Raw genomic sequence first — 9,190 nt, forward strand, 5'->3', positions numbered from 1 at the left:
CCCAGTAAAGAATAGCTACAAAAAACCGGCAGTGAACATCATACTTCATGGTGAGAGAATGAATGTTTTCCTCCTAAATTCAAAAGAAGGCCAGAATGTCCTCTTTCATCTCTGCTTTTCAACTTAGTCCTGTAGGTACTAGCCAGTGCAGCATGGCAAGAAAAAGAAAGAAAGACACACAGATTAGAAAGGAAGAAATATTACTGTCCATACTCATGGATAGCATGACTGTACTCATGGATAGCATGACTGTCTGCATAGAAAATCCCAAGAAATCTCTAAGAAGCAATTAATGTGGCAATTACTTTAACAAAGTCTCAGGATACAAGATCAACACAAAAACATTAGTCATATTTCCAAATATTAACAATGAACAACTGGAAACCAAAACTAAAAACACAATGCCGGGGCTTCCCTGGTGGTGTAGTGGTTGAGAATCTGCCTGCCAATGCAGGGGACACGGGTTTGAGCCCTGGTCTGGGAAGATCCCACATGCCGTGGAGCGACTAGGCCCGTAAGCCACTACTACTGAGCCTGTGCGTCTGGAGCCTGTGCTCTGCAACAAGAGAGGCCGCGACAGTGAGAGGCCCGCGCACCGCGATGAACAGTGGCCCCCACTCGCCACAACTAGAGAAAGCCCTCGCACAGAAACGAAGACCCAACACAGACAAAAGTAAAAAAAGAAAAATTAAAAAAAAAAAACAACACAATGCCATACACAATGCTTCCAAAACATGAAATATTTGATTATAAATATTTTAATAGAGGATCTGTATGATACAACCAAACAAGACCTAAATCAATGGAGAGACATATCGCATTCATGGATTGGAAGACTCAACATAATAAAAGGTCAACTTCCAACAGAATTTTTTTGTCAACATGGACAAGCTTATTCTAAAATGTAGGAACAAAAGGTAAAGGCAAAGGAACCAGAATAAGTAAAACAATTTTGTGAAAGCAGAATATAGTTAGAGGATATTAAGACCTACTGTAAAGCTATAAGTAAGACAGTGTGCTATTGGTGGAAGGATAGATACATAGTTCAATGAATAGGATAGAGAATACAGAAATAGACACACGCCAATACAACAAACTTTATTTTTTTTTACGTAAGTTAAAAAGCAATATAAAAAGCAAAATCTCTAGTCCTTATAATAACCCTAAAAGGAACACAAATCTGTTAAATGACTAAGCAAGACCATACAGTTAGTGGCAGCACCAGAATCCGAACACAGGTCTACCTACTCTTGCTATGACTGAGCCTCTTCCTCTACATCTCCTAAATGTCACTCTGAGTTGAAGAGGGGAAAGAAATGGGAGGCCACCGTGATGCCACATCCCTGTGCTTTAACCAGTATGTTTTCTTTATATACTGGACCATCTATTTCAGATTTTATTTGAAGCAAGTTTTCGCTTGCTTCAGTATGTATTTCATTTTCTATTTATTACCCTCTTTCATTCATGGCAGACAGGCTCTAGAGGTCCTGAGAATGTCTGAAACAAAGAATGCTATAAAACACCTTAGTAACTCTCGAAAATGCTAAGTGGACCCTGAATCAAAACTTCAAGTTTCAGAGAACTTACAGCCACTAACGATCTGCAAAACAAACAAATAAACAAACAAACAACCCCACACCCTAGCAACTCTCAACCTTGGATCAAACTACAATATGTTGGAAGAGGTATTACTGAAAAGAGCTTGAAAGGGCAGCCTAAAAGGCAGAGGGTACAGAACATGGGCCATGTCCCTGTAAAGGGAACATGGTTCATAATATTGTGAATCAAGGGGCTGGTTCACAATACTGGTTATGATGTTCAAAACTGTCAATCAAAGAGAGGTGCATTATTATATATTTGCTTGTTGCTATTGCTTTTCTGATTAGAAGATACAGAGTCACTTTAGGTAACTTCCATTTAATTTAATATTTGTCTTCATTTTATATCCAGGTCACATTTTCTACATTAAAATATAATCATGCTGACGCCCCCCACCCCCTACACCCTCAGAGAAAAAAAGTGAAGAACTTTACACAACTTGAAAGAAAGATGGAATGCACAGAGAAGTTGCTATTGCACCCAAGTAACAAAGAACACAGAGAGACCAAACAGTAGACAAGTCAGAAGTGCATAGAAGACAGCTCAGGGCTCGCAGCAGGAAGGAGGAGGAATTAAAAGACTAAAGCTTTTAAATGCTATCAATTGTGCCACAAGATTACCCTGAAAAGGCAGATAGGTCAGAAAGCAGGACCAAACAGGGGATTTTCCAAAGGCTGCTATCTAACAGAGTTTAAAATATCCATAGATTATATATATATATAAAATTCCGTACACAGAAGAGCTTTCTCTTCCCCACCTTGCCTCTAGCATCCGGTCAACACTATAGAAACTTAAAACCACTGTTAGCATGTCCGAATGTAGAACCGATATAGGTTTTTTCTTTCTTAAAAAATTGTATCCCAACTTTTTCCAACCAACAATTCTATTAATTATTTTCATTATGATTCCTCTGCATGGAAACCCAGTAAGGGATCATCAAGACAGGGCATCTCACTACGATCAGATCAATGCCAGTTGGGCAAAAGCTACAAGATTCTGTGTTACTCAGAGGGAGGGAGAACGGTAAGACACAGGAGTTGAAACTTATCCGCACCAAAGAGGAAAAGGAAACTCCTTTTCTAATCTATTCATTAAACAGGAAACAGCAGGTGGACAGGAAAAGCCGTCTGCCTAGAGCAGACCCAGAGGCACACCGAAATCTAAAAACAAGTGCTCAGGAAAGCGTCTTGGCTCGGAGAGGAAGCGTCTTTCAGACCCTATCTTGTCCCTAGTTTGGAGATCAAAGCATTAGAACTTCAGATAGTGATACTCTGGAGGGGGTGGACAGGGAAGGTCTGAGAGACCCAAATAATGAGGACACTAGGCAGCTAACTACACCACTACGTACAAATACACACATCAGTACGAAAACCTCACCTCCAACCCTCAGCTACTTTAAACAAAGCATTGCAGGTCCAGGTTTTCTGAACAGGGGATATTTTAAAGTCTGTTAGCAGTTTAAAACATTGCAACACTGGCACAATATGTTACCTATTCTTTGTTTTTAATTACAGGGCAACACAGTAAACTCCAACACAAAGGTGGGGATGGGCGAGCGCAAAAGGAATAAAGAACACAGAACCAGTATTTCACAAGAGCATCGAGCCAGCGATGAAGTAGCAGCTAATGCTTTGCAGACTCTCGAGGGTAGAGTTCGCTCAAGGTGCTCTGAGGGATTCTCTTCAGCATTTCTTTGGGGAAGATTCGGAGCAGTTGCCAGCCAATGTCCAAAGTCTCATAGACAGTGCGGTTTTCGTAAGGACCTTATAAAAAATTGAGACTAGATGAATAAAGGCCAAGTACTTCCAACTTATCAGCGTTCTTCAAAATTTATTGTTATGGGTCTAGCACTGTGAGCATGAAGTATAAAAAAGAGACACAAAGCAGTCAGGTCTCCCAGGACTGGATGTGACCAAATGTGGAAATGAGGGTCTAGACAGTAAGTACCCCTGGGAATCAGAGAAAAGGGAGAAAGTCCGCAGGTGAGACCTTGGGCGCGTGCGTGCGTGCATGCATGTGTGTGTGTGTGTGTGTGTGTTTAACTACGGGTGGGATCTAAAAACACCCCACTGAATAATGGAAACTAGACCCAGAGTTTTGTCCAGAGAGTAGTGAGAAAAGCAGTTTCCCAGCAACACAGGCTGACCTGAAGGAGGCTAGTACAGATACTTAGAAGGCCTTAAATGCCAATTAAGCACCTGAATAGGTCCATGTGAAAGTTTTCAAACTTGCTATTGCTATTATTATTTTTAATAGGTGAGTTCAGTAGATAGCACTCAGTATGAAACATAAATGTACTAGTAGGTGGAATGATTTGGAGCAGTTGAATTTCTATCACCTAATAGGTGAATGTTATTGACACGTCTTCAAGTGTAATTTCAGGTGTACCCAGGCTGTGTCAGAGAGATAGAATGCTTGTCCCTTTGTACTGAAGGGCTTAGTATTTGAGGAGAATAAGTAGGAAAAGGGCCAGCTTTTTGTTTCCTAAGCCAAATGCTGATTCTGTGCACAAGACTCTTTGTAGGTATCTTCAAAGATATAAATGTTGGGCTTCCCTGGTGGTGCAGTGGTTGAGAATCTGCCTGCCAATGCAGGGGACACGGGTTCGAGCCCTGGTCTGGGAAGATCCCACATGCCGCGGAGCAACTAGGCCCGTGAGCCACAATTGCTGAGCCTGTGCTCCGCAACCAGAGAGGCCGCGATAGTGAGAGGCCTGTGCACCGCGATGAAGAGTGGCCCCCACTTGCCCCAACTAGGGAAAGCCTTCGCACAGAAACGAAGACCCAACACAGCTATAAATAAATAAATAAATAAATAAATAAATAAATAAATTCATTACAAAAAAGAAGGTATTAGTTATTTTTAAAAAAAGATATAAATGTTAATACTTAATCAAACAAATTGGGGTCGTGATTTTAAAATTCTCACAAATGACACCCCAGGAGTTAACAAAGTCATTCATTTTATATGCCGTTTCAGTCCGATGCTGTCTGTGGGTGAGTATATTTTTAAAGTATTCAAGGCAGAGAGAACTATATCACATTCCTAATTTAGTGTCCTTATTTGGTGTGCAATAAAACTTGGGCTTTTTCATGATATTTGTTTCAATTCAATAAGTGACTGAATATGTAGTGATGAATAGGATTGCCAAGATCCTTTCCCTGAGGGAGTTTCCAAACTCAAAATGACAACAGAAGTATACATGGGATTCCAAAGTGATAAGGACAATGATAGAGGTAGTGGGAGCACAGAGGAGGGAAATCTAAACCCGATAATGCAGCATGGGTGGAAGCTGGGGTGGGGAGTGAGGAAGATTTTCCACAAGCAGGATATTTCTATCTTCATTGTGTATCTGCTAGAGCGTAATTCGGAGCCTTTTCTTATTTCTATACTTTTTGTTCTAAACTTTATTCTCTTTTTGACGAAATTTTTTAGTTAATTGTTTTCAGTATTTTGTCTGTTCTAGGGAATTGTCAGTAAATTTGATTGAGTAAAAATACTTATATCTGTGTTCCAGGACTGTGGAGGTATGACCCTCTAGTTGGTTTTGTGTACACTTACATGTAGGATCCAGCTCACATCTTTCTAAATTGTTCATGAGAATATGAAGTAGAATAGAAACAAAGTCTTTATCTTTATAATGACTTTGGTATAATAGTTTTATAGGATTTTTTACTTAATAAGGTCTTCTTATTATATTGAGGTATAAGACCCTTTATCTTAAGACTGACTTACTCTAAGACCTTTAGACCTTCTAGCCTGAGAATTAAACTCTTTATTTTTAATACTGTTTATAATCACATACATTTTCTATAGGTTATTCTTCATGCTTTTCTTTGGACTTTTAAAGAACATTCTTTATGCAAAACTTGTAATTTTGATGTTACTTCCTCCTATATATCTCAGTATACCCTTAGTATTTTCTGGGGACTATTTCCTGAGACTTTGTAATGTCATTATAGTATATAGTTCCCCTCCATAAAAGGCAGGTTTACCTAAGTATACCTACAAAATTTAAATGATGTGTTTAAACCTTCAATGAATTTATAGAAATGTATAAGTTGTATAGATATTAAATGAATTCTTGCTGAAACATTTTAACACATTGCTTTTTTGTTGTTGTTTGTTAATAACCAGAACATGTATATGGTAAACTCATACTTACTATTGATCTATATAATTATAGATCTGTGTGAGCTACCCTGAGTATGACATCTTACTCTTTTAATTTATTTCAAGCATCTCTTTTTTTATTAATTTTCATGTCTTTCATAGATCACCATTTTCTTCCATCACCATCTTTAGCAGTTGATTCTCTTTTGGAGCCTTTTTTCCCTGCAGAGAAACAAAGTTGTATTTTTTCAGCTGCTTTTGTGATTTGTGAGCATTACTCAACTGCAAGAAACAACAGAAGAGCAGTGATGATAAGTGACATTGATCTTGCATACTACCGTGTGGTGGGCATAATTCAAATCCCTGCCTCAGTGAACTTACAAGTTACACTGTATATAATGGACCTTTGGTGTCAGTCTTGAGTATTAGAAACCATGATGTCAGACCCTAATGTGCCGGGGTTTATTGCATCATACACAGCATATGAACAAAAATCATATGAATGATCAAGCTTACTTTAAGAAGATCAACATGCTGTCATATATAGTTGGGTGAACCCTGAACAATTGGCTTTGCTTTCTTCCACTGCTTCTTATAGCCAAATATTGTGCAGCTTCGTGACAGACTTTGTAGAGCACAAGGAGATCCAGCACCAGGACAACAGGAGTCACCTAAAGTTCCTTATGAGAGGCAGCAGCTGCCCAAGGGCAGGCCTGGACAAGTTGCTTGCCACACACAGATGCCAAGAGTTCCAGCTCAGCAATATTATCCCCATGTGAGTGATATGGTCCAGATTAAAGGAGGAACATTTATGTATTTCAAAGTGGTGGTTTTAGTGTCTTGAGTAAGAGACCAGTGATAAAACTAGACAACGTATTATTTTAATGGTTATAGTTTTTCTGTTCTTGAAAGTAGCATTTATGATGTTTTTAAAAATTATCCCTTTAATCTAGTCAAATAATTTACAAACTAGGTAAAATTAACTTAAGCTCTCTGGGGAGATTTCTTCTTATTTCTCCATCACTCAAGCTTAAATTACACATGTACATCTGTTCTTGAAATTTTTACAATTTGATTCATCTAACAAACTAAGTAAAGTAGTGGGAACAATTTTGTGGGTAATTTGGTCAATTTTTTAAAGTGTTTTTAGAAAATAGTCTCTTTTTAAGTATTATTTTCTGATTCATTAGTGTGGTTTTTACTATGTCTTCTGTATCAGCACAATAAAGAGTATCCAGAATACAAACATTTTTTTGGACAACTTTATATTAGAGAAAAGTGAGTGACCAAAGGTATATGAAGTTGTAGGCCATGGGGAATGTAAAGATGATTAAATAATTTTTGTTAATCAACTAATTTATTTATTAAATTAAAATTACCAAATGGTTAGTGGCATAAAATGTGACCTCTTATTGTCTTTTACTATTTCATGTAGAAACTTATATTTCCAGACCAGCAGATAACCTTCATGTTCTTAAACAAAAAGTATATTTTCGTAAGTAATAAATGGTCTTGATTGATAACAAAGTTAGTAGGTACTCTGCTCATTTTATTTTTGAGATGAAACCACCTCGATGGCAGTCTCTCTTTTTTATTTAGTTATTTATTTAAAAGTTTTATTTATTTATTTATTTATTTTTGGCTGCGTTGGGTCTTTGCCGCTGCGTGCAGGCTCTCTGCAGTTGCGGCGAGCGGGGGCCATTCCTCGCTGCGGTGCCTGGGCTTCTCGCTGTGGTGGCCTCTCCCAGCGTGGAGCAGGGGCTGCAGGCACGGGGGCTCAGCAGCCGTGGCGCACAGGCTCAGCCGCTCCGCGGCACGCGGGATCCTTCCGGACCAGGGCTTGAACCCGTGTCCCCTGCACTGGCAGGCAGATTCCCAACCACTGCGCCACCAGCGAAGTCCCTCTGCCCATTTTAAAATAGAACAAATTGCTGATAGAATTGAAGGGGTCATTTTTACATTTTGTAGCAACAGTAAGCATAAAACCATGAAAAAAAAAATTCATGCTCTTTTGTCTATTATGCTTTTGATTGCTATTTAATCAGGATAGATTACATTTGAATATAATTATAACTGTACTACTCTCTGTTTTGTTTTTTCGTTCATTTGACAAATACGAATTTAAGGGCCTGTCTTTATTCTCCCTGTTGAAGGGTATATTGGTAAACATAACTAAATTCTCCACTCTTGTTGCTAGACTTCGAAAGTCTATGACATAGATAGGGCAAATCAGGTGATGGCTGGGAAACTGAGAGGTGGAGAAGTCTAGCGACTAAGCAGAGTTTTAAGACATAGAGCTTGAATTTGTCAGCATGGCTAGTTAATGGTTAACAGGATTGGAACTCCTAAGCTAAGCACCTTGAGTTTGACCTCACTGTGTCAGGGCACTGAAGTAAGGCGTTCTCTGCATTGGGAGAAGAGAATATTTACTCCTTATGTCCTTGGGTTTAATCTATCTTTCTGGGAAAATGTAAAAACCATGAAGGACTTTTATTATACTGTGACTTAGCAGTCTCATACTTTAAGAAAAGGAAAACAAATTCAGTCATAAATTATGCAGTGATTTTCTTGATTAAAGCTTATGATATGTTGAATGAGGACAGTGGCTTGTGGTTTTAAAGGCATGTTTATAGGCAGGAGTAAAGGGATTTCTGAAAGGGAAGGCAACTGAGTAGGAGTTCTCCTACTACGACCAGCACATCTTTGCTATTAATTGTTTATATGATAGAGTTTCTTCTACAAAGGTTTACTTGACAAAAGATATTCTGATAGCTTAAAAAAATGTTTTTGAAAACCTCTGGACTCCAGGGTAAGCAACATGGTGTAGCGTGGCAGACACTGGCCTGGGAATCAGGAGACCTAGAAGCAGTGCTAGCTCCATCAACAACAGGTTGTATGGGCTTCAGCCAGCCCCTTCAGTTCTCTGGGCCTTGGTTTTCTCAGTGGTAAAGGGTGGGGATCAGATTGGATGATCTTTAATATGCTCTGATTGTATGATTCTAAGCCTCACACGGAACTAACATAATTTTTGTGGCTCTAATAAAATCCGGAAAAGGGAGCTTATAGCAATATGTTTACAGATCTAATAGTAGCATGAATACAATTAGTGCTTCAAAAATCACTTTTTCACTCAATTACCTTTTTTTTTTTCCCCCTGGAATGTCTTCTTTCCTTCCCTACTTACAGAACTTACTTTTTCCCACTTACTCTTGACACTTGAATGGCATTGTTCTTTCTGCTTTGATTTAGTTTTCATATTGATTTTTCTACTGCCTCCCTTCCCCTGTTCTGTTGTGAAAGGTGTTTTTTTCTTTTGGAATCCCTTGAAAGGGATTACCTGAAAGCAGTTGCCTGGCTAACGTATGCTATCTTGCTGCTCTTATTTTTTGCTTTGCATCTGGCTATTAATGCCTGTTGGGTTTTGTGTTTCTTCTTTTAACATTTTCATGTTTTATGTTCTGTGATTGCTATTTCTTTG

The 9,190-nt window shown here is 38.7% G+C and overlaps 1 protein-coding gene across 2 annotated transcripts in view; it reads right to left on the reverse strand.

Moving 5' to 3' along the window:
• Positions 1-1,421: 1,421 nt before the first annotated feature.
• The window catches only part of LOC309628287 (uncharacterized protein), a 94,799-nt gene continuing 87,030 nt past the window's right edge, over positions 1,422-9,190 (reverse strand). Inside the window, exons 5-6 of one of the 2 annotated variants that reach the window (XR_014244308.1) lie at positions 5,765-5,934; positions 1,422-3,362 (exon numbers count right to left, since the gene is read on the reverse strand). The gene's annotated coding sequence lies outside the window, so the exon portion shown is untranslated. The remainder of the gene's footprint in view (positions 3,363-5,764; positions 5,935-9,190) is intronic. The other variant, XR_014244307.1, reaches the window with a different exon arrangement.

The sequence above is a fragment of the Balaenoptera borealis genome (assembly GCF_965194805.1).
Source record: "Balaenoptera borealis genome assembly, chromosome: 4".
NCBI lineage: Eukaryota > Metazoa > Chordata > Mammalia > Artiodactyla > Balaenopteridae > Balaenoptera > Balaenoptera borealis.